The sequence below is a fragment of the Rhineura floridana genome, chromosome 3 (genome assembly GCF_030035675.1).
Source record: "Rhineura floridana isolate rRhiFlo1 chromosome 3, rRhiFlo1.hap2, whole genome shotgun sequence".
NCBI classification, from domain to species: domain Eukaryota; kingdom Metazoa; phylum Chordata; class Lepidosauria; order Squamata; family Rhineuridae; genus Rhineura; species Rhineura floridana.
In genome coordinates, this window is record NC_084482.1 from 98,568,720 (window position 1) to 98,584,649 (window position 15,930).

Here is a 15,930-nt window from a genome sequence, read left to right on the forward strand (position 1 = left end):
GTTGGAAGATTCAGGACAGACAAAAGGAAGTACTTCTTGACTCAGCGCATAGTTAAACTATGGAATTTGCTCCCACAAGATGCAGTAATGGCCACCAGCTTGGATGGCTTTAAAAGAAGATTAGACAAATTCATGGAGGACAGGGCTATCAATGGCTACTAGCCATGATGGCTGTGCTCTGCCACCCTAGTCAGAGGCAGCATGCTTCTGAAAACCAGTTGCCGGAAGCCTCAGGAGGGGAGAGTGTTCTTGCACTCGGGTCCTGCTTGCGGGCTTCCCCCAGGCACCTGGTTGGCCACTGTGAGAACAGGATGCTGGACTAGATGTGCCACTGGCCTGATCCAGCAGGCTCTTCTTATGTTCTTATGTTCTTAACTTCTAAAGGCAACAGAGCAAATAATTCTTATGACAAGATTGCCTGGGCTAATAATAAAAAATGCTTACTTGATTTATTTCTGCTACAATTTCCTGAACTAATAAATACTTTTGCCCTCAGTTATCAAGCCAAAGCCACAGCCTTCAGTACAATTATTGAGGTTTGTAAATTGAAGTTTGATTGTTCCCAAGGAGGTCTCGTTCATAGGCATCAAACTTAAGCTGCAGTTTTTGTGACATTTCCAGTGAGCAGGTGATTAAAATAACCCGCTCCTGTGAGCTGTGAGGCATAACAGTCTTTAGGATTTGATGTAAGGAGCACCACTCCAGTGCAAGGGCAGAAGTAAAGTCCTTGTATGATACATGGCTATGTCCTCTGCACTAGAAATTTTGCAGAAGTGCACGCACGCATGCACACACACACACCCTAATGAGAAGTACTCAGCAAGGTCATTTCAGTGTCTTTTTTCAACAAGACTTTTTAAGTGGTGATCCTTATCCCAGTCTCTATCTGTATTGGATTTAAAATTGTTTTTAATTGTTTTTACATACCAAACTGGTTTAATTGGTTTTCAAATTGGTTACAATTGTTTTTAATATATGAAATTTTTTCATTGTTTTTATTGCTGAAGTTTTTACTGTGAAATTGCTTTGAGATGTTTTATGGGAAGAAATTCATACATGGAAATAAATAAATAATTGTTTCCCATGGGAGGGGCAACAGTGGGTGGGATGAGGTTGGGCTCCTCTGTGGTGGCACCACAGCATGATGATGCCATCCTAAATATCTGTTGGGTTTATTAGAGCTTGAATGAAACTGGTACAACCCTGTTTATGCTACAGTAAGGATGGGTGTGACAAGCCTGGTATCTCTGCATTGCTTGCCTAGATTGAACCTGGAGGGATATGATTAATGGTTACTGGTTAATGGACAGTATTAATGTTTCAAGTTGTTGCTTGCTCTGCAACTGCTGGGACTGTTATGTAAGATCCTCTGGTTTCAATTTAGCATTCTGAAAGGACCATTGCTGGTTTGGATTTTTCCAAAATAGAGTAGCATACAAATATTTTAATATAATTAAACATATTACTACATTAATATCTATAGAATCACATCTTTTTAGTGTGTGTTCTTCATTCTTGCAACAAGGAAGGGCCATGACTCAGTGGTGGATCACATGTTTTGCATGGAAATGCTCCCAGCACTACTGGAGGTGGTATGCCTCTGAATACCAGTTGCTGGGGAGCACAGGAAGAGAAAGTGCTATTATGTTCATGTCCCTCTGTGGCGCAGAGTGGTAAGTGGCGGTAACACAGCCGAAGCTCTGCTCACGGCCAGAGTTCGATTCCAATGGAAGGAGGAAGTCAAATCTCTGGTAAAAGGGGTCGAGGTCTGTGATGTTCCTGTAAGTTAGCATCTGTAAATATGGTAAGTGCGGGTCTATTGGGTGATGTATGGTAATTGACTGAGAGAGAAAGGGGGAGTACATGGGTGAGAAGCTGAAGTGTGCTGGATGATGATTGGCTGAGTGGCTGGCTGGCTGAAGGTATAAATGGAGGTTTGTGAGTGATGGGGGGGAGAGAGAGTCAGAGAGAGTGGGTTAGAGAGTCGGTTGGAGAGAGGTTGTTGAGTTGGTTGGCAGAGTTCTGAGGGAAGTTTGGATTGGATTTGGCTGATATTTAAATAGGATATATATGAACAGAAACATAAAGAGTAACCATATATGAAACCATACGCTTCTGAAACATTCCTAAAGTAATCTTGTTATTTCCTGTTATTAGTAAATAAATACTTATTTGGTTTACCAAAGGCCTGATCCTTGGCTGGGGAATATACAGACCAGAAGGGAGGGCAAGGTAATTACCAAGGCTGAACAGAAACAGTATCTAATGGTGGCAGCGGTGAAGGGAGGAATTGTAACAAGTCAAGTATCCAGAGCAACCCAGAGTTGTATGCTTTTTATATAAAGATACAAGGGGGTTGGGAACAGCATAAGCACTCAGTCACAAAAGTAACCAGCTAGAGAGAGACTCAGGCAAAGTCTCTGGGAGTATTGGTTACAGGACGTGACTGGTGGTGTTGCCTAGCAGTGGGATCTAGTGAGATCTGTGCTAGAGCAGAGTGAGAAACCATATAAAGGACGGTCTTGACTGGTGGTGTCCCTGGTGGTGCCTAGTGAAAGGCAGTAGCCACAAACAGGTGGGAACCTGACAGGGAGAACCAGGGAAGGGCATCACATGTGGTGGCTGTAGCGGTGGGATACGAACAAAAGGAGAGTCTGGATACGAACAAAAGTCCCTAAACAGTGGTGTGACTGTAAAGGAGTAACAAATAAAGATTACTTGTGAGTGAGTGGCAAAGAGTGAGTGAGTTCTGAGAAACATGGCTGAGTTCATGAAGATGAAGAGAGATGAGCTGGTGGAAAAATGTATAATGTACCATTTACCTCATGAGGGTAAAGGGGTGGATGAATTAAGAGTGGCATTAATAACATATACGACAATCCAAACCAAAGAACCTGCAGGAGAAGAGAACCCAGAAGGGTGCTCAAGTAATCCTGCCTATATAGAGTATTTAAGAGAGAAGTTAAAATGGGAGGCTGAGAAATTGAGAAAGGAAACTGAGGGAAAAGATAAGGACAGAGAGATTGCAATGGTGAAAGTGAGAATGGAGGTGGAGGAAAAGGAAAAGCAACGTGTGATGGCGGCTGAAAGATTGAGAATGGAGGTGGAGGAGAAGGAAAAGCAACGTGTGTTGGAAACTGAAAGGTTGAGAATGGATGCTGAAAGAGTGAGAATGGATGCTGAAAGAGTGAGAATGGATGCTGAGATACAAGTGGAAAGATTAAAATTGGATAGAGAGAAATTTCACTCTGAGGAGACAAGGAAAGAGAGAGATGGAGCAAAAATAAAAATTACTCCAAAGGACTTTGCTGTCTATGAGCCTGGTCAAGATCCTCAAATTTACCTCACAACATTTGAAAAGGCAGCTCAGATGTGGGGGCTACCTGAAGATAAATACATGCAGTATTTATCAAATCTGATCAAAGGGGAATTAGCTGAAGTGTATCAGTACTTCCCCTCAGACAGGCCAGTAACATATGCTGAATTCAAAGAAGTAGTGTTTAAAAGATTCAGACTGGGGCCTGATTATTTAAGAAAGCTTTTCTGAAACTGCCAGATACAGACAGGGAGGTCTTTCGTGGAGCTGGGGGCAAAACTGATGGACATATTTGGGAAATGGCTGACAAGTGCAAAAGCTCAGCCTGTGGAGGAGGTGAAAAACCTCATGATATTGGATCAGTTGTACCATCAATTGCCGCCCGAAATTAGGTTGCTGGTGAAAGATCGTGCCCCTAAATCTGTAACAGAAGCAGCAGAGGTGGCAGATCATTTTGCCTCAAACAGAACTGGGTGGATGGCAAAACCACTAAGAGATTTTAAACTGAGACCAAATAACAATGGCAGAAAAGATGTGGCACCACAGAGAGTAAACCCTCAAATAAAATCAGAAGGGCACAAGACACCTCAGTTTGGGTCTGTGTTCCCTAAAACAGAGGAGAAAATCTGTTACCGATGTGGGAAGCCAGGCCATCTGCGTTTTCAATGTGAGAGTGTAAACCCCCTCAGTAATCCTGTTCAAGGAAGGACAGTAAAGAGTGAACTGAGAGAGGGAGAAATGAAAAAGATACAGTTTGTCAAATAAGCTGGTCAAAGGTCCAAGATTTGGACTCAAGCTTGAGAGAAGAAGTATGTGTGCAAGGGGCAAAATATTGGGATTTGCTAGATACTGGGGCTGCTCAGACCTTACTGAGGCCAGATTTAATAAAATCTGAAGAAATTTTACCTCAGGAAAAGCTGGTAATCTAAGGGGTAAGAGGCGAACCAGAAAGCATTCCCATGGCCCTAATAAAACTAAAATGGAGGGGAAAGGAGGAGACGTACAGAGTGGGTATCAATGCTCAGCAAGAAGAACCTGTGATTCTGGGCAGAAATATTATGGGGGCAGGAGGAAAAATTTATGTGGTGACTAGACAACAACTTGGCAAAGCAGCAGAAGCCATTTTGTCAGAGGCTAAAGAAAACAGGGTGGAACCTGTGATTGAGCCTGAGGTTGCCATAACAACAGTTAGTATGCCTAGAATGAATGAAACAGTGTTACAAATGGGGTCTGACACAGAGACACAGGAGTTCAGGGAGGAGCTGAAACATGATAGCAGTTTGAATGTAATGAAGGAAAAAGCCCTCCAAAGCAGAATTCCCTTTACAGAAACTCTGAGGGATCAAACTGTGTGGGACAATGGTGTGCTGTACAGGCTGATGTTGCCTAATGAATGGGAGAACCACTGTGAACATGTGGGGGGAAGTGGGGGGAAATCAAAAGCTCTACTAAGATTTCCTATTCCGTTTGTGTGCTATGTTGTGAAAGAAACCTCACCCATTTGGTACTTTTATGGGGGGAAGGACTTTGGAAGTGCACAACATACATCTTTGGTTAAAAACTATATTAGTCTTCAGAGTTTTCCTTCTCATACATCCAAGAGGCATGGGTGTAATACATCCTGTGGGGAAAGAGGAAGGAACCCAGATTTCTTGATGGAAATACAATTAAGCAGGGTGAGATTCAAGCCTGAAGTATATCCATCTGGCGAATCAGAATGTGAGGTCAACTTGTTAAAGCAACCAGTTTCTTGTCAAGTGGTTGTGGTTCAAGATCTAGAGAACAGAGATAGTTTGGATACATCTCAGATGAATAAATTTCTATACCTTTACTGTAGTAAAGAAATGTTTAGAAAGGCACATTCTAAAATGTTGACAGTCAAAGCATTGCAGGTGTGTCCTGAGTCGGGCAGATCACAAGAGTGTTGTTTACGAGTGTCATTAGTGCCACTTCGTTTCAATATTGATCTGGATACCCTGGGGTTCTTGAAGGATTTCTTCACTAGTCTGTCTACAGAAGTAAAAATCCTAATGACTCTAGATCACGGGGTTAAAAAGCTTCATGATGCAGACATAACATGTACCTTACCCAAGCATCCCAGTAGTTTAAAGGAGTCAAGCCCAATTATTTATTTCTCATTACATAAACGAGTGAGTCAGAATGAAAGAGTGCTTGAGGAAATCAAGAAACAAGTGAGAGCATTTTTAGGTATGGCTGGTTTTTACAGAAAGTTTATAAAGGGGTTTGGTGAGATAGCAACCCCATTGCATGAGTTAACGCAGAAAAAGTGTGCTGAGTGTGTGAGATGGTATGAACGGTGCCAAAAGGCTTTCGACCAACTGAAGCAAGTGCTGTGTCAGGGTCCGATATTGATAGCTTCAGACTTTGAACAACCGTTTATAGTGGCAACAGATGCATCTGATTTGGCTCTCGGAGTTGTGCTGATGCAAGAGCGAGAGGGCATCAAGCACCCCATTGCCTACTTAAGTCGAAAACTGTCATCAAGGGAAAGAAACTACTCTTCGGTCCAGAAGGAGTGCCTAGCAGTCGTGTGGGGCCTGGGAAAGCTGAGACCCTACATCTGGGGAAGGAAGCGCACGGTCATCACAGATCATCGCATGTTGCTGTGGCTGGACACTATGAAAAATAGCAACACCATGCTGCAAAGGTAGTCCTGGGCACTGCAGGAGTACCAGATAGACTTTGTTTACATCAAGGGAAAGGACAACGTGTTGGCAGATGGACTTTCGAGGCAGATGGCGGATACTACAATCAAGTGAGCAAGATGTAATTTGAAAAGGACACTTTACCCCAAAGTGATGGACACTTGTATATAAACGCAACGTGTTAATCCTGGGTGCAGGAGAAATACTCTGCTGTTATTTAAGGGGGGGAATGTGATGTTCCTGTAAGTTAGCATCTGTAAATATGGTAAGTGCGGGTCTATTGGGTGATGTATGGTAATTGACTGAGAGAGAAAGGGGGAGTACATGGGTGAGAAGCTGAAGTGTGCTGGATGATGATTGGCTGAGCGTCTGGCTGGCTGAAGGTATAAATGGAGGTTTGTGAGTGATGGGGGGGAGAGAGAGTCGGAGAGAGAGAGTGGGTTAGAGAGTCGGTTGGAGAGAGGTTGTTGAGTTGGTTGGCAGAGTTCTGAGGGAAGTTTGGATTGGATTTGGCTGATATTTAAATAGGATATATATGAACAGAAACATAAAGAGTAACCATATATGAAACCATACGCTTCTGAAACATTCCTAAAGTAATCTTGTTATTTCCTGTTATTAGTAAATAAATACAAAGCCTGATCCTTGGCTGGGGAATATACAGACCAGAAGGGAGGGCAAGGTAATTACCAAGGCTGAACAGAAACAGTATCTAATGGTGGCAGCGGTGAAGGGAGGAATTGTAACAAGTCCAGTATCCAGAGCAACCCAGAGTTGTATGCTTTTTATATAAAGATACAAGGGGGTTGGGAACAGCATAAGCACTCAGTCACAAAAGTAACCAGCTAGAGAGAGACTCAGGCAAAGTCTCTGGGAGTATTGGTTACAGGACGTGACTGGTGGTGTTGCCTAGCAGTGGGATCTAGTGAGATCTGTGCTAGAGCGGAGTGAGAAACCATATAAAGGACGGTCCTGACTGGTGGTGTCCCTGGTGGTGCCTAGTGAAAGGCAGTAGCCACAAGCAGGTGGGAACCTGACAGGGAGAACCAGGGAAGGGTATCACAAGGTCCACTCAGCCTTCCATCCATTCGTGGTCGGTAAAATGAGTACCTGGCATGTGGCTACCAATATGTTTCCGGGCCAAATTTAAAGTGCTGGTTTTAACCTATAAAGCCTTATACGGTGCAGGACCACAATACCTGCTGGAACGCCTCTCCCGATATGAACCTGCCCGTACACTACGATCAACATCGAAGGCCTTCCTCCGAGTTCCGACTCATAGGGAAGCTCGGAGGATGGTAACAAGAACTAGGGCCTTCTCAGTGGTGGCCCCCGAACTGTGGAATAGTCTTCCCGATGAAGTGCGCTTGGCGCCGACATTGTTATCTTTTCGGCGCCAAGTTAAAACCTTCCTCTTTTCTCAGGCATTTTAGTCTTTTAAGTATGTTTTAATTGATTTTAGATCTGTGGATTTTTACTTCGTGTTCCTCGCACTGAATTATAGGATTTTATTGTATATATTTATATTTTTTCTGTTGTACACCGCCCAGAGAGCTATGCTAGTCGGGCGGTATAGAAATTCAATAAATAATAAATAAATAAATAAATAAAGGCCGGGGAAGGAACTGGCAATCCCACCCCATATATACGGTCTACCTAGTAAACGTCGCAAGACGTCACCCTAAGAGTCGGAAACGACTCGCACTACAAGTGCGGGGACACCTTTATCTTTTACCCGCTTATGGGCTTCACATATAGTTGGCCACTGTGAGAACAGAACGCTAAAGTAGATCAGCCTGTGGCCTTTTCCAGGAGGCCTCTTCTTTCTTATGTTAGTTTTAATCACTGTATCATCATGTAGGACAAAGAAGGACTCCTGTCTGAGACCCTGAAAGGCTGTTGCCAATCAGTGAAGTAGACAATGCTGAGCTAGATGAACCAATGATCTGACTTGGTATAAATCAGCTTCCTACATTCTTAGCAGTAGTCAGAAATCTTAGGCAAACTTAACTACCTGCCAGCGACCTTCTGCTACTTTTAGAAGGACAGTATTTCACTTCTGATCAACACAACTTAAAGTCATATGGAATGTTTGCTAACCATCACTGTATCTAGGTGCTGGTTCAGCTTGTGTGCAGCCTTTCCTGATCCAAATTCAACAGAGGATCAGTGCTGGGTTTCATCAGCATACTTACGGCACTGTGCCCCAATTTCCTTATTACTGCTCCCAATAGCTTCATATAGGTTAGAGGTGAGGAACCTTTGGCCCGCAAATCTCTCCATTTGGCATGTGAGGCTATTTCAGCCAAGCCATGACATCAGGTGTGGGGCAGGTAAAAAGCTCAAAAGGGGGTTTACAGACACTGCCAATCATCTGAAAAACCACTTTCAAAGCCCCATCTTGTGAAGTGTTTTGAAGGGGCTCCTCAAGACCTGGCAATCACCTGATTGTTAGATCTTGCTAAGCCCCTTTCAGAGTGCTAACTTGCAGAGTACTTTGAAAGGGGCCCCACAACCCTGGAGCCAAAAAGTCACCTGGTATCGTGTCATCAGGTGACTGACAGGTGAACCTTGGCCTGCAAGAGGTAGAGGAGATAATGATCTGGCCTACTGGCCAGATCCACTTCCTCATCCCTGATAAAGAAGTTAAATTGCATCAAGGATACCCTGTAACTTCCCATAATGGAGTTGCCAGGGTGTAACTCCCCATAATGGAGATGCCAGGGTGTACATAGTCCAATGCTATTTTCTGAAATGGGTCCTGCATGCAGGAGTGGAACCACTGGAGGTGCCTCTAGCCCTCAACTCACAGATGTGGCCCAGGAGGATACCATGTTCAATAGTATCAAAAGCTGCTGAAAGACCCACCAGGAACAACAGGGCCTTACTACCCCATTCCTTCTCCAGAGAAGATAATCTATCAGGGTGACGAAAGGTGATTCCATGCCAAAGCCAGGCTTAAACTGAGATTAGAATACATCCACATAAACAGCTGAACCGACATCACCCTCTGGAAAACCTTGTCCAAAAAAGAGATATTAGTGATCAGGTGGTAGTTGTCCTGTACCTCAGGATCCACAGAGGATTTTTGCAGGAGCAGATGAACCACTACCTTCCTCAAGGGACCATTCTCTCATGCGAGAATGCATTAACAACCCCATGGACCCACCTGTTACACCACCATCCCCAATTTGCACAAACAAGCCAGGATGGGCAACGGTTGCGTGGGCAAGTAGTGAGACAAAAAGCCACAAGGACCTTGTCCATGTCCTCAGGCCTCAGTAACTGGAACTAATGCCACAAAATCAACTAAGATAGCATGCTGGACACCTCACCAGAGACTGAATTAACAGCAGTGTCAAGTATAAAGGCAAGTAATTTTATCCTCAAAGTACCTTACCACAGCAGGCCTTTAATGGTTTTAACACCTCATTAACTGACTCTTGCCTAATCAGACGACACAATTTTCTGCCATACTAATTCTTGCTCTCTTAATACAACATAATCCTTCTGTTAGTTATAGCCCTTTCAAGTTTGCCTGCTTATTGCATAACTTTCTTGCCCTGCCTTTCACATTGTTTACACACTACCCCACCCTTGGCCCAGGCTACCTGTTGTGTGTGGGAATTTTATGGAGGTGACCTTTCTCCTAAGAACATCTCTTTGCCTCACAGAGGTTCTGCTTGCTGATTTGTCTCCTGCAAAAGGCTAATAATAAGCCTTCACCTCTTGTTTGCTGGAAACATTTGACTTCACTGTTTCTTCTGTGTTCTTATAGCTCTTGTTCATGTTGGGCTTTCTCACATTTTGTATGTTAAGAAAGCAGGACTGAATGAAGGACAATGTTCTCAAAGGTACAAACTTACGCGCGCACACTCCTTTTATATGAGCGTTTGAAGAGATTCTAAACATTGAATACAGAAGTAAACAGAACTGCTAACTAAGGTCATATCCACACCATACATTTGAAGCATATGGCTTCTGCCAGAGAATCCTGGAACCTGTAGCTTACCCTTCCCTACAGAGCTACAATTCGCAGCACCCTTAACAAACTACAGTTCTCACAATTCTTTTGGGGAAAACCTGGTGCTTTAAAGGTAGGGTATTAAATGTTTTTTAAAGGTATAGTGTAGATGTGACCATAATGCAAGTTGCTTAGTTATTTAGAACTTCCTTTGTAGATTTAGCAGTGTTAAAGTGAAAGATAATGGGACTGGTTATGTCTGTTCAGTAAGGAGTGAAAGGCAGACTGTACATGCTCAGAGGCACTGTTTATTTACATGTTTCAAATGTGAACTAAGGCTGTGAGACTAAGACTTAGGGAACGTTGGCTCAGATGAAATCTTGAGATCTAGTTAAACTTCCCACCAGTGTCCCACTGGTGGTGCTAGTAACATAGGAAATGTTAAAGGGATGTTCAGAGATAACTATTGCATTTTTGGGGCCATAAAAGGGTAGACCAACCAATCCAGAATATATACATACGTACATACATACATAGCTGCCCTGGGCTCCTACTGGGAGGAAGGGTGGGATATAAATCTAATAAATAAATAAATAAAATTAAATAATACATACACATGCACACATACACCGTTATTTGAATGGTGCACTTATAATTAAACTGTGATTTGCTTGCAAAATATTTACGAGTAAAAATCAAGAAAATTATGGGGTTTTATGTAACCAAAGGTCACAATTTGCACATGTGGGTACAATTAATAAATACTGTTTCAGATATAATAATTGAGGATTGGGTTTTGTGACAATGAGCACATGTTTATTTTGATGTATGTACAAACACTGGAAAGCCACAGTCACAGTTTCCTTGTACATATAAACCACAACAAAATTAATATGTGATTCTCATGTGTAGCAATCTATGCTCAAGTTTCATACTTTTTCCTGTATGATGTGCTTTCCATGTAGGAAAAAACAAACAACATCTGAAAGTATTATTTATTTAATTTTTATCCCACCACCTCCCAAAGGAGCCCAGGGTAGCAAGCAACAAAACAGCAAAAACAATACAAAGACTGAAAAATATTTTAAAATAATCAGTCATCACAATAATTTCAAGGTTGCCAGGAACAACCTTGGTAGTTCTAAGTATTTTGCCTTGTTTCTTGTCTTCTTTGCTTTGGAGAACTTATGAGAACCCCAAATACCTTTGATAGTTCTTCCTGCTAATCAGGTGAGAAGTCCCAGTGGCACAATGCTTACCCAAGTTTGGTTTCCTTTGGAACAATAGTGGATGGTTTGGTGGGATGGAGACACTTATCTGACCTTCAAGCAAGTGAGACACTGCTGCTTACTGGGAGGGAGAGGGACAGGGTGACAGTGAGGGTGGAGGGGTGTCAGCATTGTTAGAATGACTCCATTGGTGCATTCGTACAGCACCAATCTCGCTGCTCCCCCTCCCAGTAAGCAGCAGTGATTCACCTGCTGAGATGTCAGGTAAGCACCTCTGCCCTACTATACCATCTGCTATTGTTTTGAAAGGCTTATGGCATTTTGTAAAACTTGAGTTTGGTTACAAATATACAGATTGTGCATAGGTGGAGGCAGCCCTGTAGGCAGGTGGGGAAAATGAGTGCACCCCCCTGAGCTGTGCTTCCCCGCTAATTTTTTTAATTGTCTTTTCAATTTGTGACATGATAGACAGTTATAGACTCCAATTAAACAAAGCCTGCATTTCACTGGATCAAAAGCCCTCTATGAGTGCAAGGGCACTGACTGGATTCTACCCAATACAATTAATTTTTTAAAAACCAGTAATATTGTTGAGATAGTACTGAGTCCCACAGGCATGAGTTTGTTCCCTCTCTCAGCAGCATGTTAGTGCCAATTTGTTTTCTTTCACTAATCTAAGCAGAAGATCACTATTACTATTCTGACTATTGACATTACAGCAGGCAGTAGCTCATCAAATAGCACCTACTAGATAGAACATTCTATATTTTTCTTGATGCATTGATCTAAGGATCAAATGATGTGACTAATCGGGAAGTTGGCCTCTACCAGGGATCTTCACAGTGCTGAGCTGCGTGTGGTTAGATGGTGTCTGCTAGGGTAGTTTACTGTGGCTACTGTTCCATTGTGCACAAATTGTTCCAACTTTCAGCAGGTGTACGCTTTACACTGGGAAGGAAGAGATCCACATTCTCACAACATGAAAGATCACAGATCTCCAGGTCTATTAGTACTACAGTGGTGACATATACCGTAAATGTATACCTAGCAGTATACATATATCAATTCTAGCAGTGGGACTGAATCTGTTCTGCAGAATGTTGTCACTTGTTGGAAAGGAGCTATGCTAATACATAGAAAACAAAGAGAGGGATTCCATGTTAATTATCTTGAATTAGGCACTGGAAAATTATTGTTGGTGCTGTACCACACATGGCAATTTTAAAAGTTCAAGAAAACAGATCCCTGTCCTGAGGTCCTTCTAGTCTAAAACTCCCTAGCAGAGGGAGGGAAATGGTAGCCAGGGATGAATTGTGCATATATTTCAACTACACATTTTTAAGCTCAGTTAAGTGAAGTATGGGTTATGTCCAAAAGGTTAGTTTGTGTTATTTGAGGCTAAAAGTTCAGGGTCATTGTGGGCAGATTTTCACCAATATGTTCCTTTCTAACCAAGCTCATACTGAAAGCAATTAAACATACACAGTCAGACTTCCCTGTTGTAAATAAGGTGTGGCATCACGTTGCAATACAGGTGACAGAAAGAAGAGGAAGGCTGAATGAGCAGAAAGAATGCGAGTTTCCCATCTAGCATGAATGATGTTGAAGAGAAAGTCGTCGTGCTTAATAACTGAAAGGTTGTGGGTTATCCCCGCCTCCCATTGTAAGGCAGGACTGGTGACATTTTTAAACCTTTCTGCCAGAGTGACTCTGCTCCTGGAATGCAATCTTGCATTGTACAGCAAGCAGAATGATGAAAGCCAGGGCTATCGAGTTTCCTCATTCATATTTTCCTCTGAAACAAAGGGGATGCTATGTGCAGACAAAACAGTTTCTCCGTTGTTTGGGAGAAAGATGCAGTAACATTTCAATGGGTAAACAATCAAACAAGGGCCTGTGGAGGAAAATAGGTGGGGATATCCTAAAGATAAAAGGCATTACCTGAGCAAAGACTTGGATACAAATCAAAAGCCAATTCTAAAAGGTAGTGCAGAGCAGGAGACAATATTGCATACTGTTTTACAAGATGTCAAATATTTCATTGAATTGTGTTATTGTTGTAGATTAATCTTTTTGTTCAAAATAATTAAGTATTTTTTAAAGCAAGGTTACACTTGAAGTTAGACATGACCTACATTTTGGCATAGCCTTCCTTGGACTATATGACTCAGGTGGAGGGGTCACATTACTGAATGCTTCTCTCATAAAAAAAGCCCAACCCATAGAAAGTGAACATGTAATCAAGGAAGCTTATAGGTTAGCCTTTTTTTCTGAAGTGCTAGCTTTCTATGTGCAGGGAGATTTTGATATGAGGGAGGATTTAATCATGTAGTCCCCCATGTGCTTTCTGAAATGGCAAGGTAATGTCCCAAGAGCTCCACTATTTTTTTTTCTGAATGTGTAGATTGGTCTTCCTGTGTGAGTAGGAATGGCAATGGTGTGTTACCATACCAGGGAATAGTCTTTCCCCTCCACACACACACATTTACAAATAGTATTCTGCGTGTATGAAAAATTGTAACTTTCATTCAAGGTTTTCTAAATGGCTCCTTCTATTTTGTAGCATGTTAATTCATGCAACTGACCTGGTAATTTTTATATTAGTTAAAAACTAAATAATTCATCATTAAATGTCTTTGTTTGAAAGCCTAGAAGTGAGAAGATGTCCAGTACTTCTACAAGATGAGAGGTGAGATCAGCTCTGTTTCTGAAGCTTCATTGCAATTGGAACACAGGTGGGGATAATGGTTCTAAACAGCTTACCTGTGCAAAACCTAGCTCCTATTTAAGATTGTTTCAGTCTGCTGGACAAAGATAAAAAAACACAAGCATCTGTGTAAGGGCTGCCTGATATGCAAATGGTAAAAAGCCCAGACATTTACAGAAAATTTGCCTTATACCACACAGTTGAGTCAAAAGAATATGCTGGGATTCTCCATGTGGGTTGCTCGGATTATAGGTTACCTTGCAGAACAAGAGTGGAAGAAGGAACAGCTTCTGCCAGAACAATTGGGGTGTTGATTCTATTCCTATGCATTTGTTACACCCTGCAATGATTTAGTGTAAAGAATGTCAGGGTCACAGGGTGTGTAATTTGTACTAGCACCTCCACACTAAACAGATTAGGATATAGATATATATGTGAAACCAAAGAGACTTTTACCTGACTTGTCTCTATATTCCACAGGCCACCCTGACTGTTCCTGGATGCAGGATCACATGGAGAAATGGACTTGTACAGCCAGCAGCAGATAAGAGGGATTCCCATGATCACAGGAGCTGGAAAAAGGGCTGCTGCAGTCTTGGAGACTGATAGCCACTTTTGCTGACTTACTCAAATGCAACCCAGAGGAAAAATGTTTCTGCCTTACATCTTTGTCTTGTTGGCTTTCTGAATTAAGTGGTGGAAGTAAGAATCGGCTACCTGAGCACTTTTTTCTCCGAGGCTCAAACTTAGTATCTTAATTATAGTCAAGTAGTTCTTCCCCACCCCTAAGCATAGTTATTTTTTTATCCAAAGCAGTTGTTCAGGCTGCCATCCCCATCAAGGGACCAGCAGGGGGAGGGGAGGGGCATTTGATGGTCACCTCTTTTGCTGACAGTTTTCCACCATCTACAAATGGGGGGGGGCACACCTGGAGGGAGCTTGGCAGTGGAAAACCAGCAGAAAGTAAAACACCACACCCAGGAGGCATCCTTTGGAAATTGCAGTCTTAATGGCTGATTTTGAGAGGAAATGTTTCAGAAGGCTACACACTATTAATTAGTCAGTCAAATTTTATTATGTAGTCACAGACTTGTTAAAACACACACATACAATTGATGCCGTGTGTTCGGGAAGCCAAACTTAAGACTTGGGAGAGACAATGCAAATGGGTGAAATGTAACGCAAATGTGATCTCCAGAAGACTCAGAAACTGCTTGAGTATAAGCCATGAAAGGCTCTTGGTGATACTCGTGGAGAGATGAACTGGGATGCATTTTCTTTGGACAGTTGCACATTGTTTGCGTGCCAAGGACGTGCTTGCCTTCTCTGAGGATAGCTTTGCAGCCACTCATTGGCACATCCTGTGATGTGTGCTGCAGTGTTTCTCAGACATTTGGAACTTGCACAACCCCTTTCCAAACTTCTTCTGCCCCCTGAGATCCCACTCCCCATCCAACACCAGCCACCTGTTCCATAGCAGAATGGGCAGAGATCATAGCAAACATAAACGCCCTACTTTCCTGAGTCCACAAATTATGGCAGAGATGCCTGGGTCTGTAATTTACCATTTCTGAATGTTACAGTTTAAGTTGAGCATAGTGAAATAGAACATTTTGGTATGTGTGTGCTATGAGAATTTTGTTTCTTGTTAAATAAACTTTTAAGATTTTAAGTGTGTTTTGCCTTGGAATTCAACTGAGACACATTCCTTGACAGTGGCTATCCGACCCTGTTGGTTCCAACGGTGTGGCTAAAAGGCTGTGAGAAGGAAGAGGTTGGCTAGGATGATGGGGGATGTGGAAACCAAGTCCTGTTAGGATCAGTCAAAAGAACTGGTTATGTTTATCCTGAATATGATTAAGGGAAGACATTATACCAAGCTTCAAATATCTAAAAGGATGACACTCAGAACATGGAGCAGAACTGTATTTCAGGCTCTGGAAGGCAGGAGGAGGGGAAATGGCTTGAAATTCCAAGGAAGGAGATTTCTGGTAAACGTTGGGAGAAGCATCCTAAGAGAACAAGCTGTTCAGCAGTGGAACAGGCAG

General features: G+C 42.5%; 1 long non-coding RNA gene across 2 annotated transcripts in view; it reads left to right on the forward strand.

Annotated features, from left to right (window-relative positions):
* The window catches only part of LOC133380220 (uncharacterized), a 45,026-nt gene extending 29,527 nt beyond the window's left edge, over positions 1 to 15,499 (forward strand). The window contains exons 1-3 of one of the 2 annotated variants that reach the window (XR_009761387.1): positions 9,789 to 10,079; positions 13,823 to 13,910; positions 14,363 to 15,499. This is a non-coding gene — a long non-coding RNA (uncharacterized LOC133380220). Of the gene's footprint in view, positions 1 to 9,788; positions 10,080 to 13,822; positions 13,911 to 14,362 lie in introns of those variants that run through there. The other variant, XR_009761386.1, reaches the window with a different exon arrangement.
* Positions 15,500 to 15,930: the final 431 nt, after the last annotated feature.